The following is a 9,595-nucleotide window of genomic DNA, read 5'->3' on the forward strand; positions in this document are numbered from 1 at the left end:
TAAGTTGTTTCTACTCCTTTTCTGATATGAATATTCACTGCTTATAAAACCCCAAACAATTATTCTTGTTATTGAGGAGGAAAGAGAACTGTGTGTATATTGTGTTGATCAAAGATTAACTGCAAATTCTGTTTTCTGAGGTGTCTCATTAAAACTACACTAACAGATTAATTGGACAACTTATTCAGATGCTTGCATAGATCTGTCATTACATCCTTCTATGTACTTTCTTAACCTGTGCACTTCATTTGCATAACTTTTCATAAATTCTATATATTCCCTAGAAGTTTTCCTCCACTCTTTTTTTTTTTTGTTTTTGCAAGGCAAAGGGTTAAGTGACTTTCCCAAGGTCAGCTAGGTAATTAGTAAGTGTCTGAGGTAGGATTTGAACTCAGGTCCTACTGATTCAAGGGCCAGTGCTCTATTCACTGTGCCACCTAGCTACCTCATCTTCTACTCCTTTTAATATTTTAAGAGAGCAGATATATTATCTGGGCCTTTCGTCTTTCATTCTACTTCCTGGATGTCCCAGCTTCTTTTCCAACCACACAAAGAATTGAAGCTTTTATGTTGAGAGGATTTAAGAGAACATTTTGTCCAAACTTCTCATTATACAGATTAGGAAACATCATGTGCCTAATGACGTGCTTTATAGCATAGTTTTGCATAAACTAATGTTTGTCATGCAGACACACCAACTTCCACTCACCATGCCTTCTTCTTAATCCCTAACACATGATACAATCATTCTCTCAAATTCTATATTTGATTCTGAATTTGTCACCTTGGGCAATTCATTTAAACTCCCTGGATCCATATTTTTTCACTTGTCAAATGAAGTGGTTGAACTAGATGATTTCTGAGGTTCCTGCTATCCTATATCTTTTTACTAAATCCAAACTTATCTATTTGTGCTAAACTACCAACTAAGCACAGTATTCACAACCTCATTCATCATTCTCAATTCTCTCATTCTCATTCCCACATTCAATCAGTTGTTAGGTCCTATCCATTTTATACCCCTTCATTTCCCAAACATATATCTCACCTATCCTCTTAAAGACATTCATTGCAATTAAGGCTTTCATTGTCTTTTCCCTAGAATTTTGTAATAGCCTTTGGTTGGTCTCCCTATTTCCCATCTGTTTCCTCTTTAATCCATGCTACCAAAAGTTATCTTCTTATAACAATTATCTAACTAAAAAAAAACCTTCAGTGATTCCCTATTGCCTCTCAGTTAAAATAAAGCTGGTATCTGGTATTTAGCACACTCTACACTCTGGCTCCTACCTGAATTCCCAGTGTCATTTGATATAACTCCATTTCATAAACTCTATTTTCCAGTATGTTGAAATGAAAGTCATTTGGCAAACTTTGGACTCCAACTTCTTCCTTCATATACTTGCACAAGGCATTCTCCATGTCTGCAATAAATTCTCGTATCAGCATCACCACTCAGATATCTTATCTTCCGTCAAAACCTAACTCCTCATGATGTTTTCCAAAATGTCTCCCTCTTCCTTCCCTCACCATAGTTGTTATTGCTTTCCTTCCCCCCTCCCCCCATTTTCCTGTGATGTACTTATTTGTGCACGTGTTGTTCCCTACTGGTAGAGTGTCAGTTCCTTGAAGGCAAGTTTTTTGTTTTGTATTTCATCCTCAGTATCTTCTAATACTTAATAAATGTTTGTTTGAATTTAATTTAATTAAATTGACTTCCATTGCCTTTTGGGTAACTTTCTGATTTTTCCAAGTTTTTATAATTCATGATTCTAACCTATCACCATAACAATATTGGTATTAAAGATCATAGGCTTTTTCAATAGCATGTACCTTAGGATAAGAAGGATAAATCCCCCAAACATTAGATTTATTAAATACCTATGGAGTCTTATCAAATTCTTAATAGTTTTCACCTTTCTAAGCAACACCATAATCACATTGAAACATTTATAAGGACTGACCTGGTCAAGTTGTCCAGGTCCTATTGGCAACTGTAAAATTACCCTCCCCAGACCCAATTACTTGTATTATTATGTGATCAAAGTTATTTGAGGATCTCCATTAGTATAAAAGTTCTTTCCAACATCCAGTCTCTAAATCTCAAATTTGTATAGAGTTTTAGTCCATGGACCTCTTTTTCCTGTTTTAAGAAATGGAAATGTGCCCTTTCCTTGATCTCATCCTAACCTCTCTTCCATCAGCATATTTCCACATGTCATGCTCCATAACAGAGCATATTCCTTCCTCATTTTTACCATGAAAACATCCCTGACTATTCTTCCTTCATCCTACATGAAAAATAATTTCTCCCTTCTAAAGTTTTTTTTTTTGGTCTGGATCTTATCCATGGTACAGATTTGATTCTACCTTGTAGTATACATTTTTACAACCAATTCCTATCCCTTTTTTTTAGGTTTTTTGCAAGGCAAATGGGGTTAAGTGGCTTGCCCAAGGCCACACAGCTAGGTAATTATTAAGTGTCTGAGACCGGATTTTAACTCAGGTACTCCTGACTCCAGGGCTGGTGCTTTACCCACTGCGCCACCTAGCCACCCCTTCATATCCCTTTTAAGAGATTATAAATTTCTTGAAGCTAAGGATTAGTTTATGAGAGGTTAGTTACCTTCCTAATTCTTACTGGATCTCAGGGCTTCTGATTACTAATTTAGTGTTCTATTCACTATGTCATAATGATAAATGAAAATTACATTCATCTATAAAAACACAATTACATATATACATATGTATGTAACACACACACACACACACACATATATATATATAAATATATATATACATATATATATGTATGTATATATATATATATATATATATATATATATATATATATATATATATATAATTTGGGGGGAAACCCAACATGCTTACCAGGTGGTATGAGGCAGACCAAACAAGCACTAATTGATAGGCACATCGGTTGTCCCAACTCTAATTCCTACTGACTCATTTATTAATTTTCTATCTGGATTCTAAGGAACTAGGAATATGTTCTGATATAGCCTCAAAAATGAATACAAATGCACAATCTCGCTCTCATTAATTATTTCTATATTCAATCCCAGTTTATAAATGAACCACATAAATGCCTTTTTTAAAAATAAACTTTGACTCATATAGTACTCGGTATCAAATGCCAGTCTCCTAAGATTAGAAAAACATCAGTGTTGCTGACTATTCAATTTACTGAGAAGGTAAAAATTGCAAAAATATATTTAAATATTTTATCAAGATATTAATTATTAGAAAGATCATAGCCATAGTCATAACTATCAATTGCAACTGCTGACTTCTCCACTGGTATTGGAAATATAATTCCACTATTCAAGTCTCTCAGAATGACAGTCCATTTCTCTCAGGAATTTTCTGATGAAAATCTCTACAGCACATTTTTTCTACTGTATAAAATTTAAAATCAATTTTTTCAAAATGCTTCTTTATTCTCTCTCAGAGGTGAAAGATGACAGTTAACTCAGTCTCTCAGGATTATTCCCTTAGACCTTTCACTCTGTGCCTTATGCAGGCTTTCATTACCATTGACAATTGACTCACTTAAGACAACAGTTAGATTATCTTTCCTTAACAGTCAATTCATTCTTAAAAATATGGTAACAAGTATCCATAGTCTGTACTGGAGGGGTTGTTGAAGTTGAGGTTATATTCATTTTATCTACCTATCTATCTGTCTTTCTGTCTGTCTATCTCTCATAAATGACTACAATTTGTTTTTATTGCTTTTCTAAGAAATCTAGCCTGATGAGTTAGACCAAAAGAATACTTTGCATATACCAATTTTCCAACACATATTATTTTCTATTCTTTCTCCCCTATTTTTCCTGGTTTTTTTAGGCAGGCCACTCAATGAACCTGAAGATGTACAATAATATCTTACTAGATGAGAAAGAAATATAAATGGAGCAAATAAATCCTTAGTGGCTCATCACAAATCTAGACCAGTACCTAGCAGAACAAAAATGATTACTCATAAAAGAAGAAAAAGGAAATTGATACTCTTTATTAGTTGATTTAAGTTAATGGTGCAAGCAATCATTAGTATGACTAATGGTAATCACCCTTTTGATTAATTATTTGGTGAAAGTATTCCAGATGCTTCTACTCTGCAAAAGATTTAGCAGACATGTGAAAGGTACTTTCCAGAACACCTAAATTTCATCTTGAACACATCATTAAAGAATAAGAAAAACAAATTGATATTTTTCTAGTAATAACTATCACAGAACAGAAATAACTCTAAAGTATCTTGGCATATTGGCTTTTCTATTTTAATATCAACTTAAGAGAAACTACCCAAGAAAATATCACACAATAAGGGGGCTGAGAAAGCATGAAAGAAGTCTTTATTGTGCTCTGTATTGCAAATTAACAAGTCAGCTAGCCATTTGGATGCTATTTGGTGCCAGACACTGACTTCTTTCCTCACAAGATTTTTTTCCAAGAAGCTTATTCTAATCTGACTGTGGCTTTGCAGTGCCATTAGAATGGAAAAAGTCAGTTAATCAACTAGATACTTTGCTTTCACATTACCAAAGATCCAGTTCGGTTCATTTCTTCATTGAATTTCTACTTAGGTGTTGACTGACTTCTGAGACCTGACAATAAGGAACAAATTCAAATCCCTCGTTGGATATATAGTCCTCACTTTAGCATTATCCCACATTTCTAACAAAGGAAGGTGAAAGGCATTTAGTAGCAGACTTATTTTTTCCAAGGATACACTGTAATAGCAAGTACAAAATCACTGCTTTGATGAGAGAAAATTATAGGACCCGATATAATAGTAATAGTAATAAATAGTTCACATTTTGGTATCTGAATATAGAAAGTATTGGTATTTGAATATAGAAAGCAAGATCAAATACAGTTCTTTGTACCCCCTCAATATTCTCAGAGAAAAATCCTGATTCACTTTCTAGCACAATTGAAATGATGTCTATCTGAAACATGGATATTTCCCAAAAACACTATAATCATTTTTTTTAAATCACTGAAGAATATGAAGATAGAAGTATGCTTTAATTCTTACTAAAAAAGATTTTAGCAACTTTGCAGTGAACCCAAATGGGATTTTCTTCCTAAATGGACTTTCTCCCAAATACTATATTTTTCATATGTGTATGTGTTTTGTGTGTAATATAGATTATATATGTGTATGTAACATGGGCTGTATTTCATAAATAGCCTAGGAGAGTTACTGTTTGACTCAAAGAAAGATAGAATGGACATTTCTAGCTTCTTTCTTCCACCTTTCTCCAAGGATGACTTCAATTCCTTCCAGGAGGGAAACCAGGAGGTTAGGGCCAGACACTTCTTCATCCTGCTCCCCTCCAAGAGAGAGGTGCTATCAGACTAAAATATCTATCTGTTGCCTTAAATGCTGTTAGTCTAGGAGATGTCTGTTTCAGCATCAATCTAACTTTCGATTGAGGTTACATTATTGGGGGGGAAAGGAGGACATTAAACTTTATATATGTGACTTGACTCCCTAACAAATGCAAGTTTCAAAATGAACATACATAACAGGTATCATATAAATCCATTTATCCCAGCTGAATTTAAAAAAATGTAAATCAAAGGAAATATACATATGTGAATACATTCTAGATAATATAAAGTGATAGAAGGTCACTCAGTTCAACCAAAAGAAATAATCTCCAGATCTTGCTCAAAGTCTGTAGTGTAGCAAGTTAGTGTTAAGGACATAATGACAATTGCCAGCACTTCTCATAACAACTTTCCAGAGTTTTTTTAAATCAGCTACCTTAAATGGAGTTGGCATCTTTCATCTTTTACCCTGAATCTAGAAGCCAGAAATATACAGGTTCAAAGAGACTTAAATAAAATCTAAAAAGACTCAGCAACTCAGAGAGAACTGAAGTTCTCTCTTCCACTCTCACCAACTCCACCCCACCCTTCATACCCAGTATAGAACATTCTTCTCCACCAATGAAGAGAAATTCCATATTAATTGACCTTGGAAACATATACAAACATATATATATATACATAAATATATAGAAACATACATACATACATACATATATGTATGTATAAATATACACTAACACCCTCTATAATCTCACAGATACACCAAAAAGTTTTCATACTGTCATGTCATCCATTCTTGGATCACCAATGCCATGATTACCTATATTCAAGGAAAGTGTTTTTATTTCCTCAAAGCCAAAGAAAATAATTAATCATTGGCTATAACTTTTCTAAAGCTGTAAAGTAGATATGTATGTCTATACCTATATATATGTATATTTATCTATATGAATATATACAAATAGAAATATGCACAAGAACAATGTTCAAGAATATTATTTGAACTTGTAGAGGAACTCACATTTTCCCTCAAATCTAGACATGATACAAAGTGTCCAACAGAGTGCTTCTGACTGTGTCCTATGGTGAATGGCACTCATTTGGCAAAACACGAGTATAAGTCTGTATAATAAAGTTTGCATAAGACAAGTGCAGAGAGAGAAAAGCATAAGGATATTCATATCTAAAGTGAAATAAATACTGCAAGTAGATTTTCAATGAGATCAATATGGCAGGAGAATCCTTGTAGAATACCCCAGTCTTCCATGCTATTTACATTTTTAATGATGATGTGGACAAAGGCATACATAGATGGCATGTTCATCAGTTTTGCAGGTGGCACAATTAGAGCAAGAGCAAAGGAAAGTTGTAGCTAACACACTGAATGACAAAACCATAATCCAAAAAGATCTTGACAAGCTTGATCATTGGACTGAATCTGATTAGATGGAATTCATTAGAGATGCATGTAAAGTCTTTTGCATGGATTAAGGAAAATCAACTTCACAATTTCAGAATGAGAGAAGCATGATCAGAGATAGTTTTTATAGACATTATTGGACAACCACACCAACCCTCAGTACTCTGCATAAAATCTTGGGTGTTTAGAGAACTGCAGACTCAATATAAGTCAATAGCTAGATACGGCAGCTGAAAAGTATAGTGCCTGCTTGAGATATTTTATGAGTCAAAGCTTTGACTCTGTACCTTTGTACAGTCCCTCTGTACCAAGCCTTAGTTAAAATCTAACTAGACCAATGTTTTCAGTTCTGGTGCCATAGTTTAAGAAAGATATTAGTAAGCTAAAGACTCTTCAGAACACAGTGCCCAGAAGGACAATGGTCCTTGAGTCCATGGCATATGAAGACTAGTTGAAAGATCTAGGCATGGAGAAAAAAGGGACTTAGGATATATAATAGTTACATTCTGGAATTTGAGAGGGTAGAGTCAAAATGACAGAGAAGAGACAATCACCTAGCTGAATTCTCCCAATATTCTCCTTAAAAAAAAAAAAAACTTTAAAACATTCAAATCAAATTTTGGAATGGCATAGCCAACATTTTTTCAACCAAAGACAACTTAGGAGTTTGGCAGGAAAGATCTATGACAGAACAGTGGGGGGGCAGCCCTTGCTATTCACAAGAGCATATTCAGGAGGGGATGTTGGAAGAGTATGCAGCAGCAAGAGCATCTACCATTCTCAGCCTAGAGATATTAAGGGGGGTCAGACAACTGGTTAGAGAAAGATTACTGGGTCCTTTTGCTGGGCATAAAACCTGGCACCGTTTGGCAACTTTATTATGTATATATAGTTCTGATCACAGTTCCAAGGCAAAGAGGAGTGCTTGCGATCAGTCAAAAGGAACAAGGACCCTAACAGTAGTCCCAGGGCAAAAAGGACCAAGGGTGCTTTCAACTACAAGGGAGCAGGGCCCTAGAGAGGATTGCTAACACTTGGGATTACAGGGAAACACGTGCCTGTCATGGGGAAAGATTAGCGTATACATCTAGAGAGCAGTAATTGGAAGCAACAAAATATTATAAATCCCGATAACTAGCTCTAAAAGCAGCAACAGACAAAGTCTGAAGCTGGGCGTATTGCTTCCTCACCCCAAGGTGAGCAAAACACAACTTTAAAGTAAAGTTCCAAGTCAAGAAATAGGCTTGGAAAAAATAAGCAAACCGTAACAATAGTCGCGCCCTGGCCGCCTCCGGCGCCGCGCGGCTCCCGTGCCGGAAGTGGGCCTGGGCTGCCCGCTCCCACAATGCCTCGCGCGCGGCGGGGCCCGGAAGCTGCTCGCGGTCGGACCCCGGCGCGCTCGGAGCCCCATGCGGCCCGCGGGAGGACGGGAGCCGGGCCGGGGCCATGGCGGCCAGGGCCGGGGCGCCGAGGGCCCGGGCGGCTGCTGGAGCCGCGCGGCCCAGTGCTCTCTGTGGATTGGAATGGTTTATGAAAGACTGTACTTTTATCTAATGCTCCAAAGAAGCCTTTGACTGCATACATTCGTTTTACAATGGAACAACGACCCGTATTCAAAGAACAAAATCCAGATTTGAAAAGCAAAGAGATAATAAAGAAGCTTGCTGAAGCTTGGAGGGAGCTTCCAGAATCACAGAAGGAAGTATATGAAGGGGCCACCAAGGCAGATTTTAAAGTATACAAAGAGGAGGTCTCTAAATATAAAGCAGAGCTTAATCCTGAGGAGAAAAAAAAAGTTTGATAGAAGAAAAGCGTCGAAAAAAGGCTAGAAAAGAAATAATAAAGAAAAAAAGGGAGTTAACTGTCTTTGGAAAGCCCAAAAAAACCTCATTCCGGTTATAATATTTTTATTTCTGAACATTTTAAGGAAGCAAAAGGACTTTCATCACAGGAGATGATGAAGGTTTTAAATGAAGAGTGGAAAGCTCTGTCATTATCTCGGAAGCAGATATATGCAGCTTACTCAAGATGATAAAATGCGTTATGCAAATGAAATTAAATCCTGGGAAGAAAAAATGCTTGAAATTGGAAGAGAAGATCTTTTACGTTTTAGAAGGCTAAAAGCCAAAATTGGAAAACACCTTGAAGAAATCTATTGATGTTTGCATCTTCATAATGAATATGATAAATACTGAAGGAACCAATCAGGTTTCACTATATCGGACTGGCAAAATTTCTAAGAATGATGTTGGTGAACATTTTATATTGATCTCTTTTTGTTAACGCACGGACTTCAGCCAGTATGCTGACATATTTTTTATTAGCACCTAGTTATGGATACTCTGCTGGTATATAATCAGTCGACATTCAGACAGAATTTGCTTTTGGAACTATTGAATGCCAAAAAAATTCATCTAGGTATAGGAGAGTTTAATTTTACCCTTGGCTAAAGGTAAATCAAACTGTGAAATATTTTTGATACTGGATGATGACAAGAAAGTAGTCTTGTTTCCTAATGAGGAAATAAGTACTTGCTTTTCTCAAATTTTCTTAAATTATAAAAGGCACAGTGGTCTAAACTATCACTGTAGTGTGGGTAAATTTCAATACCTAGGCAGGTTCTAATTCCTAGGTAATAATACTAGCTTATGTAGTATTCAGAGATGACTAGTAGACACACATAGAATTGCTGGTTTCATTTATGACTTTTTTTAAAAAAACTACTGAAGGATATTTGTAAATGTTTCCGTCCATCCTTTTTTTTTGTAAAGTAAAAAGATTATGCCAACTCTGCACATTTGTGTTTAT

The 9,595-nt window shown here is 35.7% G+C and overlaps 1 pseudogene; it reads left to right on the forward strand.

The window, feature by feature from the left end:
* The first annotated feature begins 8,208 nt into the window (after positions 1-8,208).
* On the forward strand, positions 8,209-9,095 carry LOC141502429 (transcription factor A, mitochondrial pseudogene; annotated as a pseudogene).
* Positions 9,096-9,595: the final 500 nt, after the last annotated feature.

Source organism: Macrotis lagotis, chromosome X, assembly GCF_037893015.1.
Source record: "Macrotis lagotis isolate mMagLag1 chromosome X, bilby.v1.9.chrom.fasta, whole genome shotgun sequence".
Taxonomy (NCBI): domain Eukaryota; kingdom Metazoa; phylum Chordata; class Mammalia; order Peramelemorphia; family Peramelidae; genus Macrotis; species Macrotis lagotis.